Source organism: Grampus griseus, assembly GCF_964374135.1.
Source record: "Grampus griseus genome assembly, chromosome: 4".
NCBI classification, from domain to species: Eukaryota; Metazoa; Chordata; class Mammalia; order Artiodactyla; family Delphinidae; genus Grampus; species Grampus griseus.
This window is the reverse complement of record NC_138997.1, coordinates 124,316,223-124,335,512: the sequence shown is the minus strand read 5'-3', so window position 1 is coordinate 124,335,512 and position 19,290 is coordinate 124,316,223. Positions and strand designations below refer to the sequence as shown.

Here is a 19,290-nt window from a genome sequence, read left to right as displayed (position 1 = left end):
CTGAATCCTGGGTGAAAGGAAACTGGTAAAAGACAAAAAAAAGAGAGAGAGAGAGAGAGAAGTGAAAGAGTATGTTAATTGATACATGCTCTTTTTCAAGGTAGTATTTATGAGGCAGCTCAAGCTGCTTTTGAGATATTTTAACCCTCCTGAAAACATTCTGAATATTCAGATAGTTGAAATTACAAATATCCTGTATTTTGAATCAGATAATTGCCTCAAGTTTTCATTTTACTCTCATTGTTCAAATCAACACCAAATGTCTAAGATACATTGTGTTATTTCCAAATATGAGAAGCAGAAATGAGGGGAAACATTGCCTATTTATATCTGTTTTGCAAGTTCAAGATTAAGTTAATAGATACATAAAGAGAAGTATGCCTTAGATTAGTATGCCTCCATCTCTACCCCAAAGTCTCTCACTTCTTTGGCCTTTTATAGGAACTATCCTCTCATTCATTCCTTCAACAAATAATTTTGAAGTTTCTATGATCTTTCAGAGACTGATGTTAGGTACTGGAGAAACAGGTATACAAGACGATGCCCCATCCCTTGAGAAGTAGACATACAGGAGCAGAAAGGGCACATACAACACCAGTAGTGATTAGTGCTACATAGAAAAATAAAGCAGGATAAGGTGATAGAGAGTGCCCAGGCAAGACTATTTAGAAAGAATGTTCCGAGAGAGCCTCGTTAAGACATGCTATCCTTGACATCAGTCTTGGCAACGATTTCATGGACTTGACACCAAAAGCAAAGACAATAAAAGTAAAAATAAAGAAGCAGGACTACATCAAACTAAAAAGCTTCTGCACAGCAAAGGAAACCATTGACGAAATGAAAGGGCAACCTATGGAATGGGAAAAAATATTTGCAAATCATATATGTGACAAAGGGTTAATATCCAAAAGATATTAAGAACTCATATAGCTCAATAGCAGAAACAAACAAAAAAAACACAAACAATCTGATTTTAAAATGTGCAGAAGATCTGAATAGACATTTTTCCAAAGAAGACATACAGATGTCCAACAGTACATGAAAAGTGCTCAACATCACTAATCATGAGGGAAATGCAAACCAAAAATCATAATGAGATATCATCTCATACCTGTTAGCATAGCTATCATCAAAAAGACAAGAAATAACAAGTGTTGTGAGGATGTGGAGAGAAGGGAACACTTGTGCAATGTTGGTGGAAATGTATAATGGTACAGCCACTATGGCAGACAGTATGGAGGTTGCTCAAAGATTTAAAAATAGAACTACCATTTTAATCCAACAGTTCTACTTCTGGGTATTTATTCAAAGAAAACAAAATCACTATTTCAAAAAGATATCTGCATACCTGTGTTCATTGCAGCTTTATTCAGAACAGGCAAAATGTGGAAACAAGCTAAGTGTCCATTGATGAATGAATGGATAAAGAAAATGTGGCATAGACACACACACACACACACAAATATATACACAAACACTGGAATATATTTAGCCATAAAAAAGGAAATTCTGCCATTTATGACAACATGTATGGAACTTGAGGGCATAAATATTGTATGGTCTCACTTAAATGTGGAATATAGAAAAAGAAACCATTGATATCAGATACAGGGAACAGATTGGTGGTGATGGAGGCAGTAGGGGTGGGTAGGGGTGGGTGAAATGGGTGAAGTTGATCAAAAGGTATAAACTTCCAGTTACAAGTCCTGAGAACGTAATGAAAAAACATAAAAATAAAGACATGCTATTTGAGCAGCAACCTGAAATAAGTAAGGGAGAGAACCTGGTGGAGATCTGGAGGAAGAATGTTCCTGATTCCAGGGGATCACACTTGGTATAGTCAAGAAAGAGCAAGAACTCTCTGTGGCTGAAGCAGAGTGATCAGGGAGACTGGTGGTAGGAGATGAGTTTGGAGTGGTGGGCAGGGGCCAGACCCTTCAAGGCCTTGGAGGCCTTTGGTGAGGACTTCGGATTTTAAGTATGATGGGAAAGTACTGGAGAAATTTGAAGAGGGAAAAGATATGATTCTATTTACATTTTAAAAGACAACTTTGGTTGCTGTGCAGAAAGAATAGACTGTGGAGAAGCAGAAGCAGGGAGACAAGTTAAGTGGTTGTGCCGAGTCTAGACAAGAGATGATGGTGGCTTCAAGTAGACTGGAAGCTGTGAAGATGGTAGAAAATGGTTGGATTTGGGACATATTTGAAAGTAGAGTTCACAGAGGAGTTGTGTAGGGGGTTGAATGGTGGCCCCTGAAAAAGATATGTCTACATCCTAACCCCTGGAACTTGTGAATATGACTTTATTTGGAAAAAGGGTATTTGCAGATGTAATTAAGGATCTCTAGATAAGTTCATTCCGTATTATTTGGGTATGCGCTAAATCTAATGACAAGTGTCCTTGTAAGAGACAGAAGAGGAAAAGCTACAGACACAGGAAAGAAGGGAAGAAGGCCATATGAAATTGGAAGCAGAGAGTGGAGTTATGCAGCCACAAGCTAAGGAATGCCTGGAGTTTCCAGAAGCTGGATTTTCCCCTATGGCATTTGGAGGGTAGGCAGCCTTGCCAACACCTTGATTTCAGATTTCTCGCCTCCAGATCTATGAGACAATTAATTTCTGTTATTTTAAGCCACTAAATTTGTGGTAATTTGATACAGTAGCCCTAGGAAATAGGCTGGTAAATTGGAGACAGTGTGTGAGATGAGTCTGTAGCTCAGGAAGAGGCCAGGGCTAGAGATGTACATTTGGTACATGTCTGTATATTATTACATTGAAGGCCATGACTCTGAAATCAATCAGCAGGAATCAGTGTAGATAAAGGAGAGAAAGGAAGTGATGTCATTGAAGCTAAGGAAGTGTGTCAGGGAGAGTGCAACCAACTTTATCAAATGTTGCCAAAAGTTTCAGTGAGATGAGGACCAAGACTTGGCCACTGGATTTGCTGAGACTGCTCATGATCTTGTCAAGGATGGTTTCAGTGGCAAGGCAGCAAAGAATTTTAAGAAACTTCCCAAGGTCACCCTGCTAAAGGAGTTCCAGGGCTCAAGGAGACAGAAAAGTTTAAACATTGTCAAATCTTATAGGTTCCATTCTGCTTTGTTATGCAGCTTGACAAGGGGTGTACTCAGATAGAACTGGAATAAATGTTACTTATCTAGTTTATTGATATAATAGTACTCATCATCATTACGATCGTAGCTATCATTTATTGAATGTTTACTATGTGTTAGGCCCTGTGTTGAATGATATAAAAATATACATATGTAATCTTACCCTTCCATCAACCTTGAGAAGTAGGCTTTATTCCCATTTCACAGATGAACAAATGAAATCAGCTTTGGCACTTAATACTTATTGTAGTTACAACCTCTAACATCAAATGATTCCATATCTAAGGCATTTTACATTACTTTTGCTTAGGGAATTGTTACAATATCTTTTGACAGAGACATGGTGATACATTCTTTACTTCTCTTCCACTTCCACTTGGGATTTCTATAACTCCAGAGCAAAGATATTGAAGACCAAGGTCCATCTGAAATTTTTACATCTCTACTTGACAGGTGATATAACTGACAAGATGTCAAAACCCACAAGGAGAAAATAATGTTATGGAGTAATTATTATGTATCAGGCACTGTGCTAAACAGTCTACATGCATGAATTAATACACCCAGTGCTCAATGAGGCTTGGAGTGTTTAAGTGATTTAGCCAAGGACCCATATCTAATAAGAGGTGAGGCTAAAGTTTCAACCCACTTTGGTCTAGTTTTAAAATCCATTTCCTTTACCACAAACTGCTTAAATACCCTACACATTGGGATATTGATTGTTACCATGAGAAGAGAGTATGAAATTGGGAAAGAACCTATAATGTATCTGGTCTTATCCTACCTTTCTAGATTTTGTTTATGTTCCCTTATATGTACCCTGTGTTTTAGATAAATGTCTTACATTTTCCTGCCTGTTAAGGTTTTGCTCACCATCATTCCCTTTGTTTTAATTCTGTTTATACCTGAAATACCGGCTCAAAGGCTAACTCCTACATGTAGTCTTCCTTGATCTCTCTCAGGGCTGCCCTTCCTTAATAGTTCATAGTTCTCGGGCTTCCCTCGTGGCGCAGTGGTTGAGAGTCTGCCTGCCGATCCAGGGGACGCAGGTTCGTGCCCCGGTCCAGGAGGATCCCACATGCCGGAGCGGCTGGGCCTGTGAGCCATGGTCGCTGAGCCTGCGCGTCTGGAGCCTGTGCTCCGCAATGGGAGAGGCCACAACAGTGAGAGGCCCGTGTACCGCAAAAAAATAAAAAATATATAGTTCATAGTTCTCTTACAGAAAGTATCCCTAAGTGCCTTGTACTGAGATTATGTCCATATTTTTTTTATCTCTGCTCTAGTCTGTAATGTTCTTTAGAGGCAAAGGCTGTCTTCCTGATCTTTGCATATTGTCAACAGTGTCTTTTCTTTAAACGGTACTCAATTTGTGGACTTTATTATTTTGAAAAAATAGGAAACTTTTATAAGTTATGATTAAATGCAATCATGCTTTTACAGATACCTTTCTTATGGTTTTAACTATAGGGTCAACTCTTTCAAAAACAGATTATGCCAATGACTCTCAAATTTTATTGTGCATAGGAATAAACAGTGGATCTTGTTAAAAATGAAGATTCTGATTCTGTAGGACTTGAGATTCTATATTCCTAACAAGCTCCCAGATGATGTCAATGCTGTTGACTCACAAACCGCTTTTTGAGTAATGAGAGATTTTTAATCCTAATGAAACACAATAAATCATTGTCAACAATTAAGGATGTTTCATCACCTAACTAGGTAATACCCTACATTCCAGACAGGCTAGCCAAATTCCCTTTATTCCCAAGGCCACACATTCTCCAAACCTATACCTAGACAAGGAAAAGAGAGAAGGTTATCTTTAATCCACTAAGTAGATGTTCAATTGCTACCTGGAGGATTTTAATAAGGAAAAAAATTCTTTCTCCACTGACTTAGCACCACCTAATTTCTGTGTGCACTGTATTTTCATTTTTGGAATAAGAAAAATTAATTCAGTTGGGAAAATTCTTAAAATCTTGGATTTAGGTTGCTAACAAAGTTTTATGAGTAAAAAGGATTTGAAACTTTAAAATTTATATAGTGTTTAAGGATAGATACTAAGTATTATATGTTTCTCAATTTAGTCTTGGAAAAAGCATAAGTGAAGTTTTAAAATGTTTACTTTAATACTAAAATGCTTTTAAGACTGTTTTTTTTTTAAGATAAGCAATCCTGGCAAATAATAGCCTTTCTCAGGAATCTGGCAGATTTCTTTTCCTTGGCATTATCAGGCGAGTGACTGACCAAGACTTAGAAAGCATTTTGTGCTGCTCAGTGGAATGCAATAATATATTAATACATTGAGCAAAAATCTAGACAACATTCAGTGGAAATATTTCCATCTCTTGTTTTTATTTTAATTTTCTTATTAAAATTTTTTCCTTAGGGGACATCTAAATCAAAGATGTTCTGAGAATTCTGCATATAGTTTTTCCTAGTTCTTAAATATATTTTGAATATATAAGAATGTTTAAGGTAGCACTTAGATATCAATATGTGACGTGTTCTCAAAGACACAGAATGGCAACACTTCAATCTCAGATTTGTAATTATGAAATTATGAGAGTCTCACTGTAAGATTAGATAGGATAATGGTAGCTGCTTAAATCTGAATCTCTCTCTCTCTCTCTCCCTCTCCCTCTCCCTGTCTCTCTCCCTGTCTCTCTGTCTGAAGTTGGCCTATAGCCCCACAATTAGGTCATTTGCAGCATAACTGGGAAAAATTCTACGAACTTTATTTTTAAAGAGGAAATAATCATCCAAGAGCAGCATAGTTGGTTCTGGAACTCAGAACAGAGTGAAGTTAGTAGGGAATACAAAGAAGAGAGGTGAATACAGGTGGAATTGGGTCATGGTGGTAGTGGCACACATATAGTGTCAATTAGGGTTCAGCTCCAGAGGTAGAAGGTTCACTTCAAGTCAGAAAATACTGGAAATATATCTAAGCCCTGGTAAATCTGAAAAAAAACTACTAAGGACTCAAAAGGAAGGAGTTCAGGAAGTATATGGAACTAGAGGCAGCAGTCTTGAGAAGTAATTCCCAGCACTTAAGAAACATTTCCAGAGGTGGCCATAACAACTCTTTCATCCCTTGTGCCTTTTTTTTTTTTTTTTTTTGCAATGTGACTTTGCATTTTTCCCACTAAGAGATGGAGTTTTGAATCCGGGTTCCTATTGTGACTTTCTGTGAGATATAGATTGTGGAAGAAGTGAGATTATGTAACTTCTGAAGCTAGGCCTTAAGAGTCCTTGCACCTTGCACTTGTGACCTGTTGGAACTCTGAGCCACCATGTGAAGAAGTCAAGCTACCCCACTGGAAATTACATGAACACAAAAGGACATGAAGTTGAAAGGTCTTGAGAGGAGATAATTCCTGGAGGATAAAGTGCCACAAGGAGGATAAAGTGCCACTAGGAAGATAAAGTTCCATAAGGAGGATAAAGCGCCACAAGGAGAAAGACCCCAGTCCTCCAGTCATCCTAGCAGAAGTTACCAAAGCCATCTTGGATCTTCAATCCCAAATTGCATTGGCATAAGTGAGCCCAGTGGATACCATGTGAGGCATAGACAAGCTGTCCCAGCTGAGCTCTTCTCTGCTAACTCACAAAATCATAAGCAAATATTATTTTTAGCCATTAAGTTTTGGGGTGATTTATTATGCATCCATAGATAACCATTACAGAAGGGTACCACTCCTTCCCTGGAAGAAGGAGGTAGCCCTGAATTGTTGATGGTGAAGGGAAAAAAAGAAGGTGAGTAAAAATAAAATATCCTACTAAACCAACAAAGAATTGAAACTAAGAAAAATACAGGATAGCAACGACAGCAATAAAAAAAAACTTTAAACTGTTTATTTAAAAAACTTCACTCCCTGTAGCAACATTAGAGAGCACTCATGAAGTAAGGAACTGAGTTAGTCATCCAAACTCCCCTTTTGCTATTGCTATTCCAGGAAAATGTAACACAAATAAACATGAACAGAAGACAAAAGACACTCAACATCTAATAGAAATTCCAATAATTATAAAGCAGAAAATGATTATCAAGATACTTTGGTGCATTAAAACCTAAAAGATGAAAAATATGAGGCACATAAACACTAACACGACTTTCCAAAATGAATTTAACGTCATTGAACAAGTAATCGCTGATATGAGAAAACAGCATAAATCAAAAGTTCGAAGTCTGAAAACAGAACTGGAAAAACAAGAGGAAAATATGAATGGATGCTAAACAAACTCAGGACAAAAACTGAAGGAAAAAACAAAGACATCTCAGGAATGGACAATGAATTACAGGGTATCCAAGGAAGAATAGATATGCCCAAAACAATAGCAAGGGACAGAGGATGAGAAGAAAAAAAAAAGATTAAAAAAATTAAACTATAATAAAGATATGTGATAATATATTCAAAATACTAAAAATTATCAACTAAGAACACTATGCCCAGCCAAGCTGTCCTTCAGAAATAAAGAAAAAATAAAGCTTACCCAAACAAATGAAAGCTGAAGGAGTTCATCACCACTGGAACAGCCTTGAAAGAAATCCTAAAGGGAGTTCTTTGAATGGAAGTAAAAGGATACTAATTAACATCGTAAAAACATATGAAGGTAGTGTAAAATTTACTGGTAATGGTGACTATATAGTCAAAGTCAGATTGTCTAATGTGGTAATGATATTGCATAATTCACTTATAACTCTAGTTTAAAAGTTAAAAAATATTGAAAATAGCCATAACTACAGTAATCCGTTATTGGATATGCAATATAAAATATATGTGAACTGCAACATCAATAACGTAAAATGTGGAGGAAAGGAGAATTGTAAAGTTTAGGAATGCTCTCAAAGTTAAGTTGTTATCAGTTTAAAATAGGGTATTATCATCTTAAGATATTTTACATAAGCCTCATTATAACCCAAGGGGGGAAAAATCATGTAGTAATTATACAAAAAGAATAAAAAGTCAAAATACAGACAATGAAAGTCATCTAATCTCAAAAGAAACCAGCAGGATAAGAAGAAACAATGAATCTACCAAAAAACCCAAAAACAAAACAACAAATGACAATAGTACACCCTTACCTATCAATAATTACTTTGGAAGGCGGAACGGGCTCTCACGTGGAGGCGGGGAAGTTTGGCCTTCAGGAATGATCACTAAGACTCACAAGGGAGACCTGGGCCTTGGGCTCCCAGAGAAAAAGAAGAAGAAGAAAAAGAAGGTAGTTAAAGAACCAGAGACTCAACACTCGATTTTAAACAGTGACAGTTATTTTGCGGAGGTTTGTCCCACAAGAGCCACATCACCCTCGAAGAATATGGTCCAAGAGCAGGCACCCAAAATGCCTCTAATGAAGAAAAAGAAGGGTCACAGCACCGTCTGCGAGGAGCCCCTAGAACCTGAGACCATGTTATGTGCCAGACGGATTGAGCCATCGCCCAGCCCCAGGAAGCAGGCACTTGGTCCATCTGAGTCCCTCGGTAGGGAAAAGAAGAAGAAGAGAAAGTCCGTGTCCCCTGGCTCAAGGGTGAAGACCTCCCCAGACCCCAGGCAGGGCGAGGGGGTGACCAGAGCTGGCAAGAAGCTCAAAAAACACAAGAAGGAGAAGAAGGCACAGGGAGCTACAGCCTTCTCAGCCAGGGACCCTTGGTTCCGAGAGGCCAGGGATGCTTTGTACACTTGCTCAGTTGGGAAAGGTGGCGTCCCTGAGCAGGCAGCCTCGGGACAGAAACGGAAGCAGGGGAGCCCCAGGGAACACAACATGAAGATGAGGAAGAAAGAGAAAACCCACCAGGAGGGAGATACCCCCCTGGGGCACCCTGAGCTCTCCAGGTCTGTGGAGAGCAGCCGTAGGAAAGGAAGTAAAAAGAAGTCAGTCAAAGTTGAAGCTCCAGAATACATCCCAATAGGAGATGACCCCAAGGCCCCTGTGAGGAAGAAAATGAAGTCCAGGAAAAAGGCAGAGCAGGCAGACACTGAGGAGCCCGCCCTGAAGAGGAAGAAGAAGAGGCAGGAGAGCAGAGTAGCAGGAGAACCTTGGGAGGAGCAGCCAGACACGGACTTGGAGGTAGTGTTGGAAAAGAAGGGCAACACGGACGAGGTGCACATAGACCAGGTGAGGTGAAAGGCCTTGCAAGAAGAGATCGATCGTGAGTCGGGCAGGACGGAAGCTTCTGACACCAGGAAGCAGACGGGAACTCAGTTTGGCCAATGGGATACTGCTGGCTTTGAAAATGAGGAACAGAAACTGAAATTTCTCAAACTCATGCGTGGCTTAAAAATCTGTCCCCTTCATTCAGTCACCCCCCTAATGTGGTCCTCAGCAAGAAGGTGGCCCTCAGTAAGAAGGTGGCCGACACCCTGCAGCAGAATCTGCAGCAAGACTACGACCGGGCCATGAGCTGGAAGTACAACTGGAGGGCCGGCCTCGGCTTCTCCACGGCTCTGGACAAAAATCTTTTATATTGACAGGAATGCATCCAAGTCAATCAGGTTTGAAGGTTAAACTCTCCTGTCTTGTCCCCCAAAGCGGTTCTGTTATGCAGATGAAAGCCATAGGACAGTTGTCTCGAATCGAACTCCTGCAGAGATAAAGGACAACTATGTTGATGTGCTTGGAAAAACTGGGGTGAGGGCAGCTCGTTTCAGGAACCAGGAGAACATGTGAGTGGCTGAAACCTACTGTTTTCTGGGTGAAGCTTCCATCCCTGTTGAAGACAGTGAGTATCAATAGCAGTAGCTCACACTCGTCTAGTGCTTACTGTGTGCCAGGCACATATGTCTCCCTTACATTAATGTATTTAATCTTCATGATTCTGAAACAGGTGCTATTATTATCCCCATCTTATAGATGAGGAAACTGAAGTTCAGGAATGAAGTAATAACATTGCCTGGGGTCACCCAACCAGTAAGTGCCAAGTGCACTTTTGTGCCCCAAGACCGATGTCACTGTTCACCACACTGAATGTCCCCTCTAGGGAATTTCACCCAGAATACTCATTGAGGATTAAAATGTCTCAACTGTGGAAACAGAAGCTTTTTACATGCCTAAAACTCAAACAGGAAGCAGGATTAATGTAAACAGGGAGAAGCAAGCTCATTTTCCCTCCCCCTTCTTGGAGTAGCCATAGGCAAAGAGGCCTCTGGATTGCCACCAAGCAGATGTGGCTGAGCTTCCTCTGCTGCTGGGAAATGTGCTTCTAAACCCATCTTGCCTTTTGCGTCTGCCGTCCTTCCATCCCCAGTGGCAAGCTTGCATTTCATCTTTCTGCTTTAACTGGATTCTGAACAGGCGTTTTAGAGAGCAGGTGATTAGTCCTCCACGTGAACCGAAGGCACATTAATTCCCAGGGACGTGTTTATTGGATTCTTTTCAAACATGAGGAGGAGAATCCCAGGCGACTTCCCTGGAGGAGGTCGAATGCCGGGAGGCACAGACGTGGGGATGACAGGGCGTTGCCTCATCAGCCTGGGAACAGTGTTTCCAAGCCTTGATGCTACAGCCAGCCTCACAAAGCTCCAGGTATAGCCACCCGAGTGACATGTGACCACCTTCTCCGCACTCACCTAGCATTTTACTTCCCAAAATATCAGTTGTGATTGGGCCTTTTTCACACCACTTGGCTTGAACTCCTGCTACAGACATCCTGTCTCAGGCAGGCCTGGACAGCCAGGAAATTCAGTTCTCTCACGTGGCAGGGAGTGCTGTCCTGTCATAGGGGGTTGATTCAGCTTCCCATGAAGGAAACGAGTGTTTGCTCTCTGCCCCATCATCCTCAGTGGTGGCTTCATCAGGCTGGTGGGAAGATGGCTGTAGCAGTTCCAGACAGCGTATCAAGACACTAGACCATTACAGAGGAAGAAGAAAAACCTTCTTGTGGTTCAAGGAAACTTCCAGAAGCCCTTTGTCATAACTCATTGCCCAGCAGTGGGTCACGTACCCATTCTTGAGCCAGCCCCTGGCATGTGGAGGGAGACTCTCAGGCCAGTCAGGAAGGAAGACTGAGGTTTGGATGCTGGTGAGATGAACACGGGTCCACTACTGTCCCATGGGGCAGAGGTGAGGCAGGCCTGCCTGGGCCCTGACCAACAAGCATTGGCCAGGTCTAGAGTCCTACAAAGTCTGTGTTAGCAGTGATTCAGGTGGGCCACTTCCCTCAGAAGGTGAACTTGGCCTTTCACGGATTCAACCTTGAGATGCATAACGGAAGAGGCCTACACGGTAAGATTCTGCATTTGAGTTAGCTTCAGGGCACATCCCCTTCCGACAGGGGAATAAATCTTTCCCAGTCTTGATCCACACTACAGGAACTTGCCCAGTGTAAAAGGGACCAACCACTGCTTCTCTAATCATTTTTATCTTGCTGAGAGATCACACTACAGTTTGGGCCTGCTCGACTGTCAGGAAGGACTGTGCTCAGCCATCTGCCGGGTGCTTCCGGAGAGTGGCTGAGCGATTGCCCCTGACCTATCCCCACAGTGGTAGCTCTCATTAGGGTGTGGTGGTCAGGCCTTTCCCCTCTTGCTGTTCGGTATCTTCAGTCTCTGTGTGATAGGATTTGACTTTCTAGCTCAGTGTGAATGAATGAGTTCCACTTGGCTTGGGAAGGTTTATTAAAGTCTGTTCCTGAAGCAGGGTGTAAGCAGAGAAGGCTGGGCAGCCAAGTCGGCAAGATGCCAAGTGTCCTCAGATTGAACTTATTAGCCTTGTCTCGGCTGCTCTCATAGGTGCAGACCACTGTTGCTCTAGTGACAGCTCCTGCCCTGCAGTTAGCTGGGCCTCCGTCCTTTCGTAAATTAAACAACACTGTCTTGAGTCACCTATCCCCCTTTTTCCCCATGTCCTGGGCCCTCCTCAAGCTGTCTGCAAGTTTTTGTGGTGTGGTTTCCCATGTTTTTCCTCATTAGTTGACTCCGTGTAGCACACAGCCTGTCTCCACTGGAACAAGGCGGTTTTTGGATTTTTACTCAGAATCTGGGAGAGATGGGTGGGAGGTCTGGTATTTAAGCACAGCCAAGGTCTTAGCTGAATATGTAACAACACTGTTCTCGAACTTGTTGGCTGTTTCTCCCTTGGGGGTTGCTCACTGACTGACCCTCTCCTATGGCAAGGTCCTTCCCTCCTTATAACTGCCTTTATCCATCACCTCGTGATTCTTAACCACTTTTTTATTCCTTGGGGTGATTCTTGCTGTTTTGCCTTAGCTCACTAGGCCCCTCCATGAGGCCACCTTTCTGTAACTAGACTGGCCCATCAAAAGTATTTGCCAGGGGCTTCCCTGGTGGCGCAGTCATTGGGAGTCCGCCTGCCGGTGCAGGGGACGTGGGTTTGTGCCCCGGTCTGGGAGGATCCCACGTGCCATGGAGTGGTTGGGCCTGTGAGCCATGGCCGCTGGGCCTGCGCGTCCAGAGCCTGTGCTCCACGACGGGAGAGGCCACAGCAGTGAGAGGCCCACGCAAAAAAAAAAAAAAAAAAAGAAAGAAAAAAGAAAAAAGTATTTGCCAGATAGACACAGTTTTCCCCTTAAAAATTGTGTGTTCAGCTCTGCAAACTTAGAAATGTTCAGGTTTGTGGGTGGAATAATGCCTCCATGCCCTGACCCCCCACCCCCTGTCCAAGTCCTAATCATTGGAACCTGTTAATCTGTTGTGATACAAAACAAAAGGGAGTTTAAGGTAGCAGATGGAATTAAGTTTGCTAATCGGCTGACCTTAATATGATTAGACTGGGCCTACCCAGATAATCCAGGATTAGAAGTAGAAGAGGGGACAGAAGAGTCAAGAGACTTGCAAGAAACACTCAACAAGCTGTCACTAGTTTGAAGATGAAGGGACCACCAGACAAGGAATGCAGGTGGCCTCTAGAAGCTGGAAAAGGCAAGAAAACTGATTCTCCCCTAGAGCCTTCAGAAGGAATACAGCCCAGCTGACACCTTCATTTTGAAGGTAAGCCCACTGGACTTCAGACCAGTAGAGCTGTAAGGTGGTAAAATTGTGATGTTTTAAGCCACTATGTCTGTAGTAATTTAAAGCAGCAATAGAAAATTAATACAGGCCTCATGCAGAGGTTTTTCTCACTTTCACCTTATTTCCTAAAATTTTTTGATTTTTTTTGTGTTGTTGTTCCATCATCCTTCATGTAGTAGTAGTAGTAGTAGACTTCATCTCATCTAGGCCATGGTCTTCAGAGACTGGCTAATTGATTTAGTAACAGGCTGAGGAAACCACACAAGAACATAGAAAATCTAAGCTTCCACCTGGGCCAGGTAACATATGGTTCAGAGGCTGCTTTGGTGTAACGGATACCTGACCAAATGTGAAAGTCCAAGTCCAGGTTAATGGAAGAAGGGCATTAGGAATTCACTGACTCAGGCTTGGGCACTGATGCTGTCTGATGTGTACAGCCTCAAAGTAGATGACTTAAAAGTGCATAATTTGTAAATTCGCCAATTGATTTTCATTTGAATAGCATCATATAGTAAAAGTGGTATAGGAAATAATTTAAATGAAAATAATTTTGTGAAATAAAGGCCACTTGGGAACATTTGAGCAATACCAAAAAAAAAAATTACTTTGAACATAAATGGATTAAATTCTCCAATGAAAAGACATAGAATAGCTGAATGGATAAAAAGAAAAAAACAAGGTCCAGTGATATTCAGTCTACAAATACCCACTTTAGCTTTAAAGACACATAGATTGAAAGTGAAGGAATAGAAAAAGATATTACAAGCAAATGGTAACCCTAAAAAAGCAAGGGTAGCTGTAACCATATCAGACAAAATAGACTTTAAACTAAAAATGGTAAAAAGAGATGAGGTCATTATATAATAATAAAGGGGTAAAACAAAAATATCACAAATATTTATGCACCCAAAAACAGAGCACCTAAATAAAAATATAAACCAAATGCAAACAAAACTAAAATGAGAAAAAAAACAGCAATACAATAATAGTTGGGGATTTTAATACCCGATTCTCAACAATAGATAAACTATCCAGACAGAGAATCAGTTAGGAAACAACAGATTTGAACACGATTGACAAATGAACCTAATAGACATATACAGAACAGTCTATCCAACAACAGCAGAACACTCATTCTTTTCAAGCATACATGGAACATTTTCTAGAATAGACCATATATTAGGCCACAGAAAAGCCTTGGCAAATTCAAGAAGATTGAACTCATACCAAGTATCTACTCTGACCACAATAGCATGAAACTAGAAATCAATAACAGGAGGAGGAGGGAGATCAAGATGGTGGAGTAGGATGACACAGAGCTCACCTCCCCCCACAAACACATTGAAAATACATCTACATGTGGAACAATTCTCATAGGAAATTAAGCAGAAGTGGAAACTGGCAGAAGAACTCCTGTACAACCAAAGCTGAAAGAACAATCTCCACATAACTGGATAGAACAACAACAACAAAAAAAACCCAAAAACGCATCAGGTCAGGACCTGAGTCCCTAGGGGGGATCTATAAGGAAGAGAAGGTCTACACAGGCGGATCTCTGCCTTGGGAAGAGAGAGCAAGTCAAGCAAAAATCTAGGCATCCCAGACCCGGTGTCCTGCATGGAAGACACAAGCCCCCTTTCTGTTGGGAAATTTGTTCAGACAGACAGAAGGGATGGAGAAGCCTAGGTTTTACTTGCAAGGAGTGCACTCATGTTGGTTTGCCAACAGTCAGGTGGGAAAGAGCCTTACACTGGTGGCTCTGCCTTGTCACACTCCCCAATCCAAAGGCATGAACATCCCAGCCCCACTCACTCCACATCACAGCCTGGTACAAGATATGGGCAAAGACTTGGTCTAGCTGTGCAGAGACAGACTGGGGTGCCTGGGGTGTGATCCAGGTGGGATGAATGTGGCCATTGTCAGCATGTGCAAGGAGTGGTACAATAAGAGCATGATAGGATTAAGTGCTGAATCTCAGGCAGACAGCTCCTGGGAGAATGCTCAATCTGGCTACAAAGAGAGAGCCTGGAGGGCCTAGGGTGTGGTCCAGGTTGGGTTGTGGCAACCACTGTCAGCATGCTCAAAGTTATGCAGTGGTTTGTCTTCCAGTGAGAGCACCTTAACTCTGCCCACTCCACAGTGCAGTAGACAAGTCCTGAGAGAAGTCTGCCAAAGAGGCAGCATAGATATTAGATGGCAGTGCAGCCACCTCAATTCCTGCAAGCACAACTCCCCAACTCAGAGCTCCAGCCTACTCAAGGGCAAAGACTTGCACTATATCTGGGATGAACACAACAGAGAAAAGAACATGACCTTGGTCTGCCACTGAGCAGAACTATAGATGACTACACGGTTAGTGAATATATCCTCTGTTACTGCACAAGCCTCACTTCCTTCAGCAATCATCTCCTTTAAGCCAGAGCATGCATTCAAGGGCAATGGAACCAAATCTTCAGGGTTTCTACTCCAACAACTGGGGAGCAGACCCCACACCTGACAGGGTAACAAAAGGCAGTAAGCAGAAGGCCCACATGGCAACTTGCACAGCTCTAGATACTCCAAAACAAACCAGAGCACATCAAGGGGATAATGACCAGCACATCCTGAGGAAAGACGTGGCTGGCATCCATACCAAAACCAGCCCTTGCACCAAAAACATTGGACACACACAGTATACACAGGGATGCTTCCACATAAAGCGCCCTTCAAAACCAGGATAGATAACTGTTTCTCCTAAATTCACAGAGACAGAGAAAGTTATGTTAAAAAAAACCAAACACAAATGCAGAAGAACCATTCCCAGTTTAAAAAAAAAAAAAAAACAAGAGAAATATATTAAAACAAATATTAAACAGAGTTCAACAGTTTACTAGACTGTGAGTTCAAAGAAGTGGCAATACAAATGCTAACTGAATTAAAGATTATTAATAGAAATGCAGATCACTGTAACAAGGAACTAGAAACAATACAGATGAACCAATCAAAAAATGACAATTTGATTGCCAAGATAAAAACAAATCTAGAAGCAATGAATAGCCAACTAAATGACAAAGAAAGAATAAGGGATTTGGAATATAGATTAGTGGAAATTCCCCAATCAGACATCAGACAGAAAGACAAATGAAAAAAAAAATGAACACAACATACGAGATCTATAGAAAAATATAAAACATGCCAACCTATATATAATAGAGGATACAGAAGGAGAAGAGAAAGAGAAGGGGATCAAAATGTATTTGAAGAAATTATGGCTAAAAGCTTCCCAAACCTAAAGAAGGAAACATTTATCAAGGTACAGGAAGCACAGAGGGTCTCAGACAAAATGAATGCAAACAGACCCACACAGATATATAATAATTCAAGTGGCAAAAGTGAAAGATAAGGAGAGAATATTAAAGGCAGAAAGAGAAAAACAGAATCAGTTAAAAGGGAACCCCCATAAAGCTATCAGATGACTTCTCTGCAGAAACTTTGCAGGCCAGAAGAGAGTTGCATGATCTATTCAAAGTGCTGAAACATAAAAACCTGCAACCTAAGATACTCTACACAGCAAGACTATCCTTTAGAATAGAAGGAGAGGTAAAAAATTTTTCATATAAGCAGAAACTAAAAGAGTTCAGCAATACTAAACCTACCCTAAAAGAAATATTGAAGGGTCTTCTCCAAATAGTAAAGAAGCAAGAAGCTATAAGAAAGGGAAAATCACAATAGGAAAGGCAAATATATAAAAGGATTGAAGATTACTTAAATTAAAAAGTGCATAGATTTAAAAACAATACAAAAATGTAAAAGCAATTATAAAAAACAGCAAAAGGATAAGAATGAAGATGTAAAATATGACATCAAAATCATAAATGGGGGGAGGGGAGAAAGAAAATGTAAATCTTTTAGAATGTGTTTAAACATATCACTACCAGTCTAAAGCAAGCAGATACAGTAATGGGTTCACATATTTGAACTCCATGGTCCACAAATCAAAAATACACCTTAGGTTAACAGAAACCAAAAATGAACTCAATTATTACAAAAGAAAATCATCAAACCACAAAAGGAAAATCAAAAAGAAGAAATGAAGAAAGAGGAACTACAAAACAACTAAAAAATAAGGAATAAAATGGCAATAGGTACATGTCTATCAATAATTTTTTAAATGTCAATGGACTAAATACTTCAATCAAGACAGAGAGTGGCAAATTGAATTGGAAACAAGAACCTACAATATGCTGCCTATACCTAAGGGCAAAAGACACACAGAGTGAAAGTGAGGGAATGGATAGAGGTATTTCATGGAAATAGAAATGACAAGGAAACAGGGGTAGCAATACTCATATCAGATAAAATGAACTTTAAAACACATAACTATAAAGAAAGACCAAAAAGAGCATTATATAATGATAAAGCAATAAATATAAGAAGAGGATATTACACACATTAACGTATATGCACTCCATATAGGAGTGCCTAAATATATAAAACAAATACTAACAGACATGAAATGAGAAATTGACAATACTACAATAATAGTAGGAGACCTTAACACCACAGTGACATCAATGGACAGATCATCCAGACAGAAAATCAATAAGGCAACAGTGGTCTTAAATGACACAATAGACCAGTTGGACTTAGTTGATATCTGCAGGACACCACATCCCCCTAAAATCAGAATGTACATACTTTCAAGCAAATATGGAATGTTCTCTAGGATAGACCACAAACTAGGTCAAAAAGCAAGCCTCACAAATTCAAGAGTACAGAAATTATTTCAAGGATATTTTCTGACCAGAATGGTATAAAGCTATAAAACAGCCACAGAAAGAAAAATGGGGGGAAAAATTACATGGAGACTAAACAAGATGCTACTAAAAAACCAATGGCTCAATGATGAAATCAAAGAAGAAATCAGAAAATACCATGAGACAAATGAAAATGAAAACACAACTTTACAAAATCGATGGGATGCTGCAAAAGCAGTCCTAAGAGGGAAGTTCATAGTACTACAGACCTTACTCAAGAAACAAGAAAAATCTCAAATAAATAACCTAACCTACCATCTAAAAGAATTAGAAAAAGAAAAAACAAAAACCAAAATCAGCAGAAGAAAGGAAATAATAAAGATCTGAGAGGAAATAAATAATCAAGGTCAAAAGATGAATAAAACCAAGAGCTGATGTTTTGAAAAGATAAACAAAATTAACAAACCTTTCACTAGACCACCAAGAAGAAAAGAGAGAGGACCTAAATAAACAAAATAAGAAATGAAAGAGGGGAAATAGCAACTGATACCACAGAAATACAAAAGAATTATAATAGAATACTATGAACAGTTATATGCCAACAAATTGGACAACTTAGAAGAAATGGATGAGTTGCTAGAGGTTCCCTGCCAAAACGGAGTCAGAAAGAAACAGATAGTTTGAACAGTCTGTTCACTAGAAGTGAAATATTATCTGTAATAAAAATACTCCCTGCAAACAAAATTCCAGGACACAATGTCTACTGGGTAATTCTATCAAGTATACAAAGAACAACATATCTATCCTTCCCAAACTATTCCAAAAAATTGAAGGGGAGGGAACATGCCCAAATTCATTTTAATCACCCTAATACCAAAATCAGTCAGATACTACAAAAAAGAAATTACAAGACATATTTTTGTTGAATATAGATGCCAAAATCCCCAACAAAATTCTAGCAAACTGAATCCAACAATACATAAAATGTATCATACATAATTATCACTTTGGACTCATTCCTGTGTCACTAGAATGGTTCAGTGTATGCAAAGCAAACAATGTGATACACCACATTAACAAAAGGAGAGACAATAACCAAATGATTATCTCAACAGGTGCAGAAAAAACATTTGACAAAATTTAAAATCCATTTATGATAAAAAACTTTCACCAAAGTGAGTATAGAGGGAACGTATCTCAACATAATGAAGACCATTTATGACAAACCCATAGCTAACATCATACTCATTGGTGAAAAGCTGAAAGCCTTCCTGCTAAATTCAGCAAAAGGACAAGGATAACAACTCTCAGCAGTTTTATTCAATACAGTATTGGAAATCCTAGCCACAGCAGTCAGAAAAGAAAAAGAAATAAAAGGTATACAAATTGGAAGGAAGAGGTAAAACTGTCACTATTTGAAGATGACATGATACTCTAAATAAGACCCTAAAGGCTCTACACAAAACTATTA

General features: G+C 40.1%; 1 long non-coding RNA gene and 1 pseudogene across 2 annotated transcripts in view; one reads left to right on the top strand and one right to left on the bottom strand.

Moving 5' to 3' along the window:
* The window catches only part of LOC309822185, a 64,036-nt gene that overhangs the window by 6,874 nt on the left and 37,872 nt on the right, over nucleotides 1–19,290 (bottom strand). The gene's annotated exons all lie outside the window — the stretch shown is intronic.
* On the top strand, nucleotides 8,267–9,622 carry LOC309821796 (lysine-rich nucleolar protein 1-like; annotated as a pseudogene). The gene has a single exon. The product of its transcript is annotated as a lysine-rich nucleolar protein 1-like (transcript).